Source organism: Motacilla alba, chromosome 4A, assembly GCF_015832195.1.
Source record: "Motacilla alba alba isolate MOTALB_02 chromosome 4A, Motacilla_alba_V1.0_pri, whole genome shotgun sequence".
NCBI lineage: Eukaryota > Metazoa > Chordata > Aves > Passeriformes > Motacillidae > Motacilla > Motacilla alba.
The window spans coordinates 4,586,314-4,603,529 of NC_052045.1; the positions used below are offsets into that span (position 1 = coordinate 4,586,314).

Consider the following 17,216-nt stretch of genomic DNA (forward strand, 5'->3'; position numbering starts at 1 on the left):
TAACTTGGTGAAAGTTAAATTAACTTAACCCTTAGCACAGTCCACCTGTGTCCAAAACACAGCTGGGCAGTAGATGTTTGCAGGCAGAAATATTTCCTCCTCGTGCCTTTTACTGCCAGTATTTTAAGGTTTTGAGTGGTGTTCTTGTATTGGGGTGACAAAAATCAATGGTGTTGTCTGCTCAGAGAGCTGGTTTATGGCAGACCAGGAAGGTTTTCCAAGAGGGTATTCTGAATTTCAGCCCCCAAAGTCCATATTTAGGGAACTAAATAATTGGCCAATTTTCATGAAGGCTGAGCATGACTTCAGGGGATCTGTGGGCACTTGGCCTCTTTCAAATGGCAGCCAGAGCCACCGTGACTTTTAATGAGATTATATCAGAGGGAGGAAATGCAGGTAGATAAATGCCATGCGCCCATTTTGGAGGTGATTAGAGGAGCAAACATCTGCAGACGAGATTCAAAAGCACTCACTATGTCAAAAATAAAATCTGGCTAATTTGGGGGAAAATCGGTGCGGCTCTTGTTGGCATCAGCGGGGTTTTTGGGGTTGCATTTCAGACGAGCACGGGGCAGATTAATGTCTGCAGGATTTTCATCTCCTACCAGACAAAGTCGAGGCTTTGAGATAGTGCTGATCTGTGAGACTGCACGGAAAGTGCCTGACCCGGGGTGGCTCTGTGAAGCTGGGGATAGAACCTCCATCTTCAGGGCTCTCTCTCATCTCCTTTGCTCCCCTCGCCGTGATTATGGTTCTCCAAGGGCACCACGGGCAAAAGTTCCATAGCAGGATGTCTATTAATATTTATGCAGCAATTCAGGAGGTAATGCATTGTTAAAATACAAGTTGGAAATGCACCAAATTTAATCACTTTTAGTACTAGAAATTATCTGTTTCTACGTCAGATGGAAGGCGGGGGGTGGGGGCATCGTTATGATATTTTATTTTTTAACCAAGTTATTTGCCAGTTCTTACACAGCTTGAATTAAAGGGCAGTAAATGATCTCGTGCAGATAAAGTTTTTTGAAGGAATGCAAGATATCTCTGTGAAATTTGATGTGAGGAGTTAAAAAATATTTAAAGTAAGCCCTCGGTGAGTCAGGACGTGCAGGGATCAGCCGTGCCACGTCAGCCAGGCCCTGTCTTCATGTGTTGGATCTGGTGTGCACGGAGGCCACTGGGATTTGCCCTTTGCTTCCATGCAATTCCTCCTGCCTGCATGGAGAAAGAATATTTTTATCACTGATATCACTTCATTTTTGCAGCTGTCTGCTGGCATCAGGTTAGTAATATAAACTCTGTCAGAGAGCAATCTCTGCCTTCCACAGGCTGGAAAATCCACAATTATTATTTAGAGTTAACCTCCTCAGAAAGTGGTCCTTGCTGAAACTGTTCAACCCCAAAAAGAATTGTTAGTTATTGTTATCTGGGGACCTCCTACAGCCTTCCCTTGGTCAAATAAAGCTTTTTTTGTTTTCAATAGGACTTTTTTTTCTGACACCCAACTCCAAGCTTTCACGCAAGTAACATAAATCCAGTGAAAGTAAAACATTAATTAAAATGTATTAAAAAAGAAAAAAAAGAAAATGTTTGAGAAGAGCGTGGTGCTCAAATGGAGCACTTTTTTTTCAGGTCACTTGGCTTTCTGATGTCATTTCTGGCAGCTTCGTTAGCCTGGCTCCATCACGTTCTGCTCTGAACGATAACGTGATGGGAGATGATCAAAGTGAGAATGCAAAAGGCTCAGGACATTTAAAAAATGTTCTATTCTGGAAATTGTTCTAAAACTATAAACAGATTACATTAAAAATCTGTCTTACCCAACATGGTTGCTCATCATCCTTTTTTAGAAGGAGCTATTGAGAAGTTTGGGTAAACAGCCTTGAAGTCTTTATGATGGCAGGCTGGAAATTTCTCCGGAATTTTAGGCAACCCGAGCCTCTCTGAAATGGAATGTAACCCATTTCTGCTGCTAGGTGCCTTGTTTTAATCTTTACACTTAAAAGTGGCAAAGCATGTGGGTCAGATCACCCACTCCTGCTAATGGACACAGTTCCCTTGGACTTGGGTGTCCAATTATGCCAGCTAAAGATCTGTCTGTTGCTGGGCTTTATTTCCTTATTTTTCTTGTCTTCCTGATCTCTGACCCTTTATCAAAGGAATGCTGTCTATAATATGATAATAACATGAAATTCTGAGCTCTCTTTCTAACAATATGCCCCAAAGAATTGTCAGGATGCTCACCTTTATGGGAAGAGCAGCTGATGAGCAGTTTCAGCCTCACAGTTGTCTTTTCCTGGCACAGGGAGAAAGTTTGGTACCTGTTCCTGGCCTTGTGGTGGGTTATTAACCATTCCTGCATTTCCAATTGCTCTGTGGGCTGAGTGGGTGAATAAACTCATTGGCAAGTCAACAAATTACAGAAGGCCATTTTCCCTGATTTTGGCTGCATTGTAATGCTTGGGAAAGTGAGAAATTTGTGAGGTTTCTATGGGCTCCATCCTCTGGTGCTCTCAATGAGTGTGAGGACGTGGCTGAAGCAGGAGGCAGAAATCCACAGGCACTCTGACACCTTGGATATGGAACAGAGCTACACGGGAGGATTTTGTTCTCCAGGCAGGATTTGACTTTCTGTTTTGATTTATGGGCTGAATATAAATGTGTATTTTAAGGAGTCATTAGAGTTTGTGGTTTGAAATGTGCAGGTTTGTGTAGGAATGGGTGCCTGGGCTCCCTGTACAGCCCCACTCACTTCTTTATAGGAGAAAAAATGGCAGAGAATTGTGTGGAGGAAGAAAACCCTTCACCTCAGGCTCTTTACACCAAGTAAGTGATGGGATGGTCAGGAATAGCCCTCTATTCCAGGTGTATTTTTATCTAAATCAGTTTTGGTGGTGTTGATAAGGAAGTGCCTGAGAAATGTTGGGGCTTGTAGGTGCAAATAAAGAAAGGCACAGCAGGAACATCCTAAATATTGGGAGAGACACATCAGGACAATCCCTTGATACCCACAGCGAGAGGTTTGGCACCTGCCAGGCTCCCCTGTCCCCATCCTGCTGCAGGCTGGAGCTGCTCTCCTTGGGTGGCAGCAGCCCTTGCAGCTGGTGACCCTCGTTTGGTGCCCTTTGGCTCTGCCTTTGCTCCAGCTCTTATCCTGTGGGTAAATGCTGCTCTTGTTTACAATAATGGGAACCTGGAGCAGCCCCTCTGCTGTTTCTCCAGCACAAATATTGCACTCGGGGTAATTCCCATCTCCTGCTTCGTGCAGATGGAGCCTGGGAGGTGAGGGAGGCTCCTTCCCAACCTCCCCACATCCTGCTCTGCGAGCCTCAGGTGACTGTGCCACACAATTAACCTGTGAGGATGGAGGAGCTGCCCTTGGTCTTTTGTGTCCCCCTCGTCTGACAGCACTTCCCAGCTCCAAACTCAGCCGTGGATGCATCCCCGCTTCTTCCCACACCTCGTGGATTCAGCCTGGAGAAAATGCTGCCTGGCCATGACAAACTGAGCATTGGCTCCGTGATTTGTGTAAGCTCGAATTTTCCACTAATTCACTTATATATCCTAGATGGAAAACACAGCCCCGGGGCTGCCATAAACCATGCTGCTGGAGCCACGAAGGGCCGTCCTGCCAGCTGGGAATCGCTGGAGCGTGCGGAGCGCCGGGGCCGGGGCAGGACTCGGACCCAGTGGATGCACTTGTCAGAGGGGCCGTGGTGTGGGAGCAGCTCCAGCCCTTCCTGGGGTGGTTCCAGCCCTGGCTCAGCCCGGTCAGTGCAGGACAGGCAGGAGCCAGAGCTGTGTCCTGGCCACCACGCTGGCTCTGGTCAGTGCCCGCTGCCCAAAACCAGCCCCTGGTGTGGGCTGTTTGGTGGCAAACATCCTGGCTTGCTGTGCCTTGCTCTCCTGCAGCCTCCGTGCACCTCAGGGCTTTGTTTTGTGCCGTGGTGCAATTCCCCAGCATTAATTTTCTCTGTAAGCCACCCATAGATAATTTGAGAGCGTTTTCTTTTAAGCACAGCAAGAGTGGCACATCGGCTGATTCCCCAAATGATTGCTTGTCTTGTGACAGAGAGCTGTTGACCTGCTCCTTTAATGTTACAAGTCTGCATCTAACTGCTCTCTTAATCCAACCTACTTCCTTTTTTTAATGAAATTGTCCCTTTAGCCTTTTTCCTGGGCTGGCTTTTCAACACTAACATTAGAAACAGGCTGCTCAGTTCTTTCCTCTGCTAACATCTTGCCCAGAGCTAACTTGCAGCTTCACTCTGTCAGCTGTAAGATATAGATATACTGTTGTCTTAATTACTCATATTTCTCCTGCTGCTCATAATTCTGCTTGTTCCACCAAAGAGCTCTTCAGAGAGCTTTGCCGCTTCCCTCTGCCTTTCTTTGGGGGTTTAAAGGTTGTCAGATATATAAACGATCCTTGTTGCAGAGCTTTGGTGGTGACAGTGTCCTTTGTGGAGAAGATTTAGGGGGATGGGAGGACTAAATACGGCTGCTTTTAGGCTCCATCTCTGAGGAAGGAGAGAACACACACCGTACTACCTTGCATAACAGAGCACCAGGGAGGGTGTTTGGCAAATCCCTTCTCTAATGAACAGCGAGGCAGCTGTTTCTTCTGCAGCTTAAAGTGCAGATGCTGATTGTCAGGAGAAGGGTTTTCTTTATCCACCACTGATTATCCGTGGCTGTATCTGGCTGACTGCTATTCCTCTAAAAATGCTGCTGAAAAGGGACTGGACACTTAAAAAAAAAATCACTGCTGTGCCATAGGGAAGCTGTAGTCCTTTGTGGTTTCTGCTCTCTCTTTTATGATTATATACTACTGTTTCTGTTATCTCTATTAATTAATCTGCCTGCCGCAGCAAGTATTGCATGTTGAGTGTTGTAAAGCAGACTGACAACGTGACGTCCACAGTTTTTGGCACAGGTTGGAACAAGTTTTGTCACCTCTAGTGAGTTAAACCTTTGGCCAAAGTCCTCCTCTCGTGGCTACTTTGGGTCCACTCTCCATTTTAGCAGCCCTCAGCTCCAAGGTAGTTGAGTGGCAGAGCAGATTTTAGTATTCAGCTGGTTGTCTCAGTTCAGCTGGCTGACAGGTTCAGGATGCAGTACTGTGAGTTTATTGTTAATTGAATAAATTAGGAGCCTGTCAAACTGCTGTGGTTGAGCCTGTTTCCCTCATACAACTTGTGCTGGTGGAGTGCCTGGAGGTGGGACTGTACTTTCCATGAGTGGGGCTTAATCCCCTCACTCTAGGTTTTGTTGTGGTTCTTTTATATATTAATTTATATATTTTTTTTTTTTTTCAAATAATTATCGGTGAAAATGCTGCGCAAGAAATATTTGAACATCAGAGTGGTGAGAGGTGGTGACACCAAAGATAACACACAGGCTTCATCTGATCTAATAGCAGGAACAGGCAAATAAACACCAGGCTGCAGTAAGTCATGACCAAACTCTTGCAGTGGCACAGACGTGACTAAAGAATCTGTTAGAGGAAGCAAATGGAAACAGATGAGAGAAACTGCTGAGAGAAATTAGAAATAAAGAGTAATTCGGTTCTGTGTAGAGGAATAGCATGGGGAAAATAGATTTTCAAGTCAGTGCTCTGCTCTTGAAGAGCTGAAAGGGATCAGAGGAGCTGTCTTGGGCAAGTCAAGTTCCCAGCAAGGTCACAGCAGGGAGGACTCGAGGGAAATCCTGGCAAGCTGTCTCAGTTCAGACCATTGCCTGTAGGAAACTCAGAGTCAGGGAGCACCATGTGGGTAACACACTCTGCAACCCCAGCCCCAGACAAGAGGACTGGTGAGGATGGCCCTGTGTAAAGTCCAGGTTCCCTGAGGTTTGCCACAGGAATGTGTTTGGTGCAGAGAAAACAGAGCCACAGGCTGTGATGCTTAGCATGGGCATCCCCCTGTCCATGTGCAGGGTGAGCTGTGCCCGGGGCCAGGCTGCCCCACACCTCCCTGCCTGGGCACAGCAGGGCACCAGGGCTCCTCCAAAGGACTCTGGGGCCACCGCTGAGCCTGGCACTGCTCTGAGGGCTGCTGGAGGCTGCAGAGTGTACGTGGTGAGCTGGTGTTTGGCTCTATTTACTCAAGGTTTCCTCTTGGAATCCCAGAGCTGCCTCCTGGAGCAGCTCTGAGGGCACAGGGTGGGCGAGTTGGTGGCCATGGAGCTGCTTTGGCACCCTGGCCACCCTGGCACTGGGCAGTCCCTCCCTTGCAGAGTGCTGGGCAAAGGCTCTGACCCGGTGCCTCAGCTCTCCAAATATAGGGATGTTTCCCCATGAACTCCTCTCTGCAAAGCCAAGGGCTGTTAAAAGAAGAAGGTCTCGTGACTGTGTGGTACTTGGATGCCATGGCAATGTAATTAGCTGCAGAGCAATCTTACTAAAAATGTCCTTGGTGGAGGAGAGGACGGGGTGGGAGAGGATGGATGTTAAAGGGGAGGAAGTTTCCAGACCTGTGGCTTCACCACAGCTTGGCTGCTTCAGCCACGTCCTTCAGCTCAAATGTGAATCCAGAGGTTCAGAGCACAATGTTTACTACAGTGTCCACGTGGGAGAGAAAGCAGCACAAACTCTTGGAGGTGTTAAGGGATTATATAACAGCTTCCCACCCCCAAGCCTTTCCAAGCCTTTGGAAAATTTTATAAAGTATCTTAGGCTAAAAACCTTTTTTGTAGCTGCTGGATAACTTGAAGCAAACTTCAGAAAAGTATTCCCATTACTTTTCCCTTGTTCTCCTTGTTTTTTCTCTTCAATGTTATCTGTGGATCCAGGAACTCCCAGGCTGCCTAATCCAAAGGAGGCAGGCACAGGGTTCTGCATGGAACTCGGAAAGCCTCGGTGCAGCAAAGCTGGGCTGCTGATTCCTTTATCTCTGTTACTCTGCCAAACCCTCAGAATTTGGCAACCTGGGTCTTTTTATATCCGTTAGGCCTTTTTTCCTCCCTCCCTCATGACCTCTGTGGCTGCACTTGCCAAAAGTTCTCCGTATTAGATATGAGGCTGTGTATCAGCATCCTCGGGGCAGATGCTCCCAAGCTGCTGAAGTATTGAAGAATTCCAGAATACTGGAATTGTGTGGAGCACTCGGAGTTCAACTTGAGCTCTGGTGAGCTGGAAGTTACTGTAGAGAGTCATTTCACCAAGTTCTGTTCTCCGCTGTGTCCTCTAGAGAAGAAGAAATCTGTTTCTATTGTTTATGGTTAATCCTACTGCACGTTTATATGAGAAATTATAGATTTTATTTTTGGGTTAAATGAAGACTGACTGTAGTAGTAAAATGTAAGGTTTCACAGAGATATTTTTTAAAAATTAAGTGAGCTAGTGCAGTGGTGCAGTGGAGGGTGAGCTAGGATTTGGTGGCATCTTGGTGGATTTCTGTATTCAGACATTGTTCTCCTTTATTTGAATTTTCCTGCATGTTAGGACAAGGCACAGGCAGCCGTGTTTTCCATCCTGATGAAGGGAACAGAGCTCAAGGAGTTGGGCTGAGATTGTCTTCCCCGGCAAGAAAAATTTCTCTGTCACCCAAATTATAATTTTAAAGCATGAAAAACCTTCTTGAGGACAGCAGGATTTTAACTCTTTACATTTTACAACCTGATCTTTGCAGAGCTAAAAAAAATTTCCCCGTTCACTGAAGCTGTTCAGAGTTTGGGGAACTCAAAAGTTGGGTTGTGAAAGTCTGTAAGGTCACCTGGATTGCTGCACGTCAGCGTGGTCCCAACAGGGTGCTCTGGAGGAGACCACCAGTGCTGTGATTTAATCCAAATCTGTTTAATCACATATAATCCACATAACTCGAATGTGCTCCCCCAGGATCCAGTTTCAGAGCTGTACTGAAGGGAGGGAAATCTTGTGTTGTCACAAGTCCTGCTGATATCAGTGGGGTTTCTTATTGATGCAGGACTTAGTGCTGGCACATGCAATTACAGCAAAATTTGGGGTTTAGCATATTTGCAATTTACTGTATTTTTAGGAAGCTCTTGCTTGGAGGTGAGTGAGTAAATGAACTTTGGGCCACATCCAGCAAAATCTCAGACTGAAGAGTTGTGACAAATGCCAGGGAAAATCATAAATAATCTGAAATTATTTGTGGTGTGATTAAAAAAACTGTAAAGGTTTGGTTTATATTTTTGTCTTAGAAATGTCACTTGCTACGAATGAAAAAAAGATCTTGTGCTTCCCTCAAGGCATTCTGTGTTGGGTCAGAAATGTTTCAACAACAAAACCCATAGGATTTGTCAGCATAAATAACACCCAGATGTTACTGCAGTGTTGCTGGTTATGATTTCCATCTCCAAGATCCCAAAATCTACTCAGCCCCCATTACTGGGATGTGCACACAGCTCTGTGGCCCTGGAGCCCTGCATCCCAAAATCTACATCCCAAACCCTGATTCCCAAAATTTGCATCCCCAAACCCTGATTCCCACAATCTGCATCCCAAACCTTCATCCCAAACTCTGCATCCCAAACTCTGCATCCCAAACCCTGCATCCCCAAACCCTTCATCCCAAACCCTGCATCCCAAACCCTGCATCCCAAACCTGCATCCCAAACCTGCATCCCAAACCCTTCATCCCAAACCCTGCATCCCAAACCCTGCATCCCAAACCCTTCATCCCAAACCTGCATCCCAAACCTGCATCCCCAAACCTGCATCCCAAACCCTGCATCCCCAAACCTTTTTAGAGCCAGGGGAACTGTAAACAGCTGAGCAATCCTGGTGAACAGAGCCCACGCAACTGTGCAAAGTAATCCCTAAAAAAACGACGGAAAGGGCAAAAAGAAAACACCGCACTTTCCAAACCACTGAGACCCCAGCCAGGCTTTAAGATAAATACTGAAATAAATAAATAGTGCATGATCTGAGAGGCTGAATCTGTACCCATAACCACAGTTTGTTGCTCATCCAGTGAAATAATAAATATGAAGTGAACTTTTTTCATCTTGGAAACTGTGTCACCTCTGGCGCATTTCTGACGTGACTGTTGTTTTTTTTTTTTCTCTGTGGCCATTTTGCAATTTTCTCTGGGTTTGTTTTGATTGTAAATAGGCACACACATTAGCTAAAGCCAGATAATTTTCTCCTGGCCAGCTTTGCCAGTAAATCACTGAGCTATGTAATTGGGTTTGTATAAAATTATGCACTGCAAACTTGGGAATAAGTAAAACAGAAACAAAAAGTTGATTTTTGTAAATAGTACCATTTTTTTACATTCAAAACTTCTGCTTGACTCCATTTTTCTGTTCCCTATCATGATAATTCCTTAAATCTTGAAAATCCAGCTACAGGATAAATTCAAGCAGAAGTGATAATAATTTCTGGTTTGGCTCGTAGGTGGAGTTGAATACAGTGGTTAACTACAAGCAATATGTTCTGAAGATGATGGTGTTCAGACAAATACCCAATTTGATTCTGATAAATTGGATGCAAGACTTTGACCAGCATGAGAAGAACAGGTGAGAACCCTTGAGACTGATGCAGAAATAATCAGTATTTTGATGGTCAGGAAAAATATTGCTCCCGCAGCACAATAGATCTTCTATTAGAAACTCAAAATACTAATTACAATCTGCCTAAAGACTTATTATAAATGAAGTGGAGATGGAAACATGTTTATATTATGGGGAGGCTTATTTGCAGATAAGCAGGAAACCAGTCACACATCTTCACAAACATAATTTTAGCTGTTTTAATTAGCAGGTTTGCTTTGATTTAATTTAATTCAGTGATTCCTTCTATCTTTACTGACACATGTGCAAATAAAATGGGCTGACCTGACTCCTGACAGGCCGTTTCCTTTTTCATTTCTGGATTTGTTGTTGTTGATTCCGGCAGTGTTTACGGTGGAATGATGGGGTCAGCACTTCCTCCCAGCACGGCCACAGATGGAGGGTGGGGATGACAACTCTGCATCTGAGGGGGCTTTTTTCCCCCCTAGCACTGCTGATTCCCGAGGTGTTGGGTGTCAAAGGCCAGCAGGAGTCCCAATAACCTTCAGTTCCCAATTCTATTTAGGGTCGGAATGACAAAAAATAGAGTTTTTCTTGTGCAGTTGTGGTAAAAGTGAAGCGACCTTTTATTTGCTATAGAGCCAGACCCTGGAAAGAAACCCCACGTGTGCATCAGCTTTGGGTAGAAAAACAAGCTTTAAAGCTGTCAGAATTCATAGGTTTAATGTTTGGAGATTTGGTGGGTTTATTTAAAAGTGAAAGTTGTTATTGACAGAATAAGAACACGTAGTCCAGGCTAAAATCACAACATTAATTCAATGACAAAACCCCAATCTGTGTTGACTTTGTTGAGCTTTTTGTTGGTCTGAGGGCTTGGAAAGTATTTTTTCTTCTTTATGTCAGAAAAAAACATTGTGAATACGCCAGGTGTTGTTCTCCCCTCCCTCTGCAGTCTCACAGCTCTATGATAGGTAATTAAAATAATCACTGAAATGTTTCAAAGCTACTGCAGCCTTTACTTGACTTTTAAAATTCCTATTTGAAGAAGAATGTTAAAATTAATTTGTATCTGGCTCAGCAAAGTGCTCTTTACTTGAGCAACGGACTTTACAACATTGCCAACAAAAAGAATGGAATTAATATTATATTTGCCTTTATCTAGGGTTATTCTGTTAACTGTTTTATACTGGAAATTAATTTCAATATCACACAGAGGCCTACAAGTCTTGAATGCAGCAGTTTTAGCATGCAGCCACAGCTCTCCTAGTTCATAATCGTGGTAAAAATAAGAATTGCAAAAGGAATAAAGTTGCCAGGACAATTAAATGATTCTACCCCCAGATAATGGAAGGACAAAGTTTATATTCTTGGACTGTAAAATCCATAAGAGGGAAAAGTGTTATTCAAGAAGTATTGTGTGGTTATTTTGAAAAGAATGGTAATTTTACAAGTTTGTCTTTCTACTGAGGAAAAATACTTTGGAGATGTTGGGATAGGAGCATTTTTGATGTGGAAACATTCCTCTGTTTTCCTTCCTTTTCTTTACTTTTCATATTTCAGTTCCCTGCTTCTGTAGGCCTTTGGAAGCCTTGTAACTCATCCTTTCTGGAATTCTTGATCTATGGGACAGGATTTTATTTTTAAAATAAGCTTTCTTGTAATGTATTCTTTTTGATCCTTAAAAACCCTTAATCTCTACAAATGAGTGGTTTATGTCGCTGTGAAGGGGATCCTTCTCCCCTCCTTCCCTGACTTGTCCCTCTTTGGGATTGGCACTTCCCTGGCAGGGGCAGGAGTGGTGGCAGGGCAAGCAGAAAGGACAAGCGGAGGAATTTTTGGGATGAATGGAATAGGTTCAGGCTTTGGAATGACTGATTAAAAGAAGGAAAAAGCCAGGTAGGATGGAAGGTTTTGCGTCTCCCTCGCTGGGGTGCAGGGAATCCTTGCCTGCTGTGGAAGTCAATATGTGAATAAAGCAAATGTTTTTACACGTTTACTTATGGAAATCTGAGAGATACCAGGGAACAGGGCGCAAACCAAAAATATCAATACTGACAAACTCAAATAAGGACTTTTCACTATTAAATTTCAAATATACCACTATTTGTGCAAACATTTCCCATTTAGGAAAGAGAGCGTAACCTCTGTTTTTGCTCCTTTGCAGACATTTTTAACTCCTTCATGAATGTTTCTAAATCCTTTTCTTCTAACCACACACAGGCATGGCAAACAAATTTACAAATGTGGATAAAAATACAACTTCAATCCTCATCTGCGTCCTTGCATCAACACAACTCAATCTGACAGTGTGTTTTTGCCAGGTGGAACAAAGAGCAATAAATTAGTTCTGAACATTTATGATCTTGCATTATAAAGACTCCAACAGACTGTGTTCAAAATCAATTGTCAGAGTGATGGGGATTAATAACTCTGGTTCTGTAACCTTTTCCATATCTGCAGCCTGGCTAAGGGCACGTTTCAAGATCTGCTGCCATATTTCATTATTGCAACCTCCATTTGAAAGACCTTTTTGATGCTTAAAAAAAAGGAAACAGATTAGATTTTAGTAAGGCTGGATGAATAACTAAGAATTAATAATTCACTCAGTGAATTTTGCCTCTTCTTCTGTAGGAAGAATGAAGAAAAAAATAGTTGTCAAAATTTTTCTAGTGACTCATTGGGGTTTTTTATTCATCAAAAGTAGAAATCAGAATTCAGGCTGTGTTATATATTTGTGATTGATCAGTCAGGTGGTATTGGTTTAATTCCCCAATTAATTGAGGACAAATACTATAATAAATTTCATGATTAAATATTTGAGGAGACAGTTTTTAAAAAAACCCTTTCCACCTTCACATATGCTTGAAATCAGGTTTGGAAAGAATTCCTGAAGGTAAAAATCTGAGTGCATGAAAATTGTTGGAAAGGAAATGTAAATAAGGCAGGAATGTGGCCAAGGCAAGTTTATTACAAGACACAAAAAAGTTTGAGGCTTCCACAAAGTTTCCCCTCTTAGCTCCAGCACCTGTTTTGGGAGAAGAGCAATAAATATTGGGATAAATATGGGAGCAAGGTAAATGAGAGGTTTATTGAATTTCCCTGCCTCCCCAGCCACTGTGCTGGGTTTTATGGGAGTGGAGTGTTTGCTGTGAGTGAAGCCCCCTGAAGAATTGGCACCTTTTGGCTCTCTCTCCCTCCCAGCTGGAATCTTTGCATCCCACCCGTGCCAGGCTGAGAGCCATCCGTGTCTTCTCCTGCATTTTCCTGCACTTCGCTTTGCCTTCTTCCTAAATAGAGATAAAACAGTTAAATATTTCCCAAGCAAATCCCCACATGTGATCTCCAGGGCCGTGCATACCATCAAACTGTCATTTCCTTCGATTAACCTTCGCCTGACCTCCCTCCCCCAGGCGCTTTCCCGTCCCCTTGCTCCTCCACTCCAGCCTGGTGCTCTCTCAGGTGAGTGCCTCTGTCACTCAGGAGCTGGACACGCTCCTGGAGAACCCAGAGGAGATGTTGGGATGGAAAACTGGGCAGAATTTGCCCCAGATTACGCAGTCCAGAGCTGGGTGTGTCCGGATGTGCAAAGAAAGCGCGGCTCGGATAAGAGCAGGTGAAGAAATCTGAATTTTAAGAGTGTCTGTAAAGTGTTTTATGAATATTGTGAAATATTTAAGATCATAAAAGGTTCATGACTGAGATCTACAGGACTTTTCTGTTATAGCTCCTTCATGTTCTCAGGAAGTATTCTCCTCAGTTTGTGGAGAATAAAATCAGGACCAGGAGAGGATCAGAGTTAATGAGTCACCTCCCGACAACAACAGAGTTTGGAAATTGCCAGGGTCATCTATTTCATCGTTTTGAAGCCCAACAGATCAGTGTTAAATCTCAATTTTTATCTACAGGTAGCAAGAAAATGAAAATTAGGAAGCCCGGAAGAAATGAAACATTTCAAAATGATTAATCCCTACAAAAATTTCAGTTACTCCAAAGCGAGCTTTTTTAACCTGGTGGTTTGCAAGAAATGCTGATGTTTGTGTCGGCTTGGGACAGTTTTATTTTACTTTTTTTGTCCTGAAATTCCTCTAGAGAGAACAATACGGACTGAGATATTATGAATCTAGTCAGATCATGCTTTGGGCTGACAGCAGAGAAAGCAAAGCCTACACTGAACCTATAACTTCTGCTTATGGAATAAAATATATTTTGGGACGATAACAAAGGCCATGTGTGGTGAAGAATCTCTTCATCCCAAGGTAAGCTGGTACAGTGGCACAAGCTGAAACTAAGCACTTTGGTTCTAGGCTTAATTTGACTGTTAAATCTCATAATTTTTGCTGAGAGATTAAAAATGTGCCATCAGAAGCCTCAGCATCACATCAATTCCTGTGGATGAGGATGGTTTATCCCTTAAATCAGTCTGTGGTGTAGTAAATAGGTCAGAAAATTTCACGCCATTTCATAACCAGGCATAATTTACAGATCCTACAGGGTTTTTGTAGGTAGAGAACCCTGGAAATGTTTAGTTGGAAAAGACCTTTAAGACCATCAAGTCCCTTTTTTTTTTTTTCCTGAATCCCACTTTTTCCTTTTTTTTTAAAATTATCCCATTAACACTAAAAGAACAGAGTCTAAGTGTGCAGCATTCCATGATTTCTACTCAACCCCTGAGATCATGAAACCTGTTGGAAAGTAGTTTTAAAGCAAGAAAAAATTGCAGTATAAGATTCCTGTGCAAACTCTGGATCCATTCCTCCTGCCAGGAGTTTATAATCTATTTTAAAAGCTTTTATTCATGCTGGCTTTTGTTTTTCCCCCATTCCAGTGGGAATGGTAGATTGATAAATCAGGTGGAAGCAGATATTGCAGATGGACAGTGAGGATGTTGGTGAGAATTTCCAGCATGGCATAGTTGGTGGACGAGTAACATCAAGTTCCTGCACTGGTGGCAACTGGTGTGACTGGTCCAGCTCTGCTTTAATTAATACCTAAAAAAATCATTCTATAATTCCACAGGAATTGTAAAATAGTCCCCCTTTTGGAGTAAATGTGACCCGTTTTTGTCCCTGTTGAGGTTTTTCCGAATGATCCTCCAGGAAAAGAACCCCAATATTTTCTGTGCAATCCTCCCCCAACCCAATCTGCAGTGACGGGGCTGTACTCACCTGCTGGAGTGGAGAATTTAAATGGAAGAACAAAAAGAAACTGAAATTGCCTTAGGGATTGAGGTCAGGTGAAGGTTAATCAAAGGAAATGACGGTGAAATGGCATTCAGGGCTCTTGGTACATTTTTAATCATTCCTCTCTCTGTCGCTCATAAAAGACACAAAAGATGTCCAACTTTTTTGCCATTGTGTTTAGTTAAGGATGGCTTCTATTTTTGCCTTGATTGTTTTAAAATAGCCTTTCTTTTTGATTTCTCTCGTAGATTTAGCTCCTGAAAACTTGCATTGCAGTGCCTCAAAGATGTGTGTGGGAAATTGGGAATGTGTGTGTGGGGGGAAGAAGAATGTTAAGAAAAGGGAGTAATTTTCCCCAGAATATCTCTCATTTTAACTTCTCTTTCTCGAGTGATAGATTTTGAAGGATTTCTAGAAGTCATGAGTTTAGGGAATAAATACTCAGGAAAGCTAAATATTCACATTATTACACAAGTGTCAAGCTAAGTGAAGTTCATGATTGCAACTACTGGAAACAAGAATAGTTTCTTTCATACTCTGCTATCTACAAGTTATTATTCTGCTTTTAAATCTAAGTTATTTTTATATTTTTTTGGAAAAAATATTAGAATAATCTCCACGATTGCTATGAAATTGTGAAGTCATGTCTGAATTTGCAGGCTGTTGGTTTTACTCCGATTTTGTGTATGTGAAAAGGCTCTGTTTGGGAACTTTTCTTTCCCAAGTTTGGAGCTGTCCCTTTATGCCCGTCACCTCAGATAACTTTGGCGTAACTACAACAGGAACAGGAGCAACTTTATGTAACTTATAACTGCCCAAGGCGACTTTTAAAAAATGTGAGCAATGCATTTTTTTTTTCCCAACTCTGTTTGTATAGACTCCCTTCCCCCTGTAACACAAAGGGTCCTAAACGGGATGGATTAAACCCAAACAGCTTTTAACTGAGGTAACTTGGTGTAGCAAATGTGTTTTCCCTGCTCTTTTCATTGGTGTTGTGCACTGAGCTCTTTGAATGATGCAGCTGGAGCTGAGCTTAGGCAGGACCTTGAGCCAAGTTTAGGCAAGACCTTAAGCCTTTGGAGAGGTTTAAAACCACATCCCTGCAGCACCATGCAAAGAGTTGCAGGAAAATGAGATTTTATGCATATGAGATGCTCCACACTTTGGGGGAAAAAATGAAATAGTCTGGAAGTGATTTCCCTGAGTGTCCCTGTGCTGGTGTGGCTGGGATTGCCACTGGGAATGTGGCACTTTTCCTCCAGATCCCACTTAGCAAGGGCTGCCACATGGATGCCAGATGGGCTCTTTGCCAGGGAGGAGGAGGAGGAGGAGGAGGAGGAAGAGGAGGAGGAGGGAAAGCCCTGCCCACCCTGCAAAGGCTGCTGAGGAAAAGCCTGTCAGGGAATTGGTGTAAAAATTGGGGGAAATGGGAAATGTGTACCAGAAGTGGTTGAGCACAGGCTGGGTTGGGCTGAGCTCACTCCTGGGGAAGGGGAGAGGAGCAGGGTGGGGAGGCTGGGCTCTGGTGCTGGGGGCTCTGGAGCTCCCAGCCACAAGTGCCTGGTTCTGCAGGCACAGAGAGATGAGGAACCCGGGGATTCTGTGCCCCCAGGGTCTGACTGGGGTTTTCTGCTGCTGTAACAATGCCAGAGCCAGGTTTATAGAGGGCATTTTTCAGTGCAGCCTCAGCCCGAGCAGCCAGTGCTGCCCCTGTAACTCCCTGTCTGGCAAAACCTCTGTCCTACTAACAGGAATCCAAACGGTTTTTGGTGTGTCTTTGGCAAAACAGGAATATCTGTTTAAGAAAAAGAGCAAAATGTGAGAGAGATCTTTTAAAATGAGAACTGAGTACCTGAGTTGAAGGCAGCATTAACTGCTGAGAGCTGGAACACTCTTGGACTGAGGGAATGTGATTTTTCCACCTGGTCAAGTGGAAGATGCCCCTGCCCATGGAAGATGCAGTTGAAACTGGATGAGCTTTAATGTCCCTTCCAAACCAAACTGTTCTATGATTTTTTTTTTCTTTAACAAACAACATGACCTCAGAATTTTGCTGAAATCAATACTAAAGAGCCATGGCCAGATCATATCTCTATTTTTAAAACATCCAATAAAAATATTCAGTGTATTATACCCCTGCATGCCCAGATTATTCAAGTATGGCAAAGATCAGGTTGGTTTGAGCATTTTTTTTGCAGCTGCTGGGATCATCACTCCCTCTCCTGCCCATGGAGCCCATCCTGGATCAGGGGATAAGGGATCCCTGATCCAGGATCAGGGCTGCTTGTGAGGACAAGAAATTATGGTCTGAATGTAGCTGGATTAATGGGTTTGGGTGTTTGCCACGTTGTGGGATAAAATAAGAGTATTTAGAGTTTCCCTACGGGTGGAACATGGGGTTTGTGGGCAGAAAGGGTGTCTGAAGTTCAGTCTCTGCTGAAGCTGAGGTGAGGGCAGTGAAGCAGCTGAGCTGAGGGGAAGCTCTGCCCAGTGTTTCACAGTTTTTCAGGCTGGTTTTAACATCTTGCACTGAATTAACAGCCTGAGAGGGAGGCTCAG

The 17,216-nt window shown here is 43.5% G+C and overlaps 1 long non-coding RNA gene across 10 annotated transcripts in view; it reads left to right on the plus strand.

Annotated features, from left to right (window-relative positions):
• The window catches only part of LOC119695000, an 86,419-nt gene that overhangs the window by 16,189 nt on the left and 53,014 nt on the right, over positions 1-17,216 (plus strand). For 7 of the 10 annotated variants that reach the window (XR_005255024.1, XR_005255032.1, XR_005255029.1 and 4 more), the window contains one exon: positions 9,362-9,483. This is a non-coding gene — a long non-coding RNA (uncharacterized LOC119695000). Of the gene's footprint in view, positions 1-9,361; positions 9,484-13,566; positions 13,734-17,216 lie in introns of all 10 variants that reach the window. The other 3 variants (XR_005255027.1, XR_005255028.1, XR_005255030.1) reach the window with 1 other exon arrangement.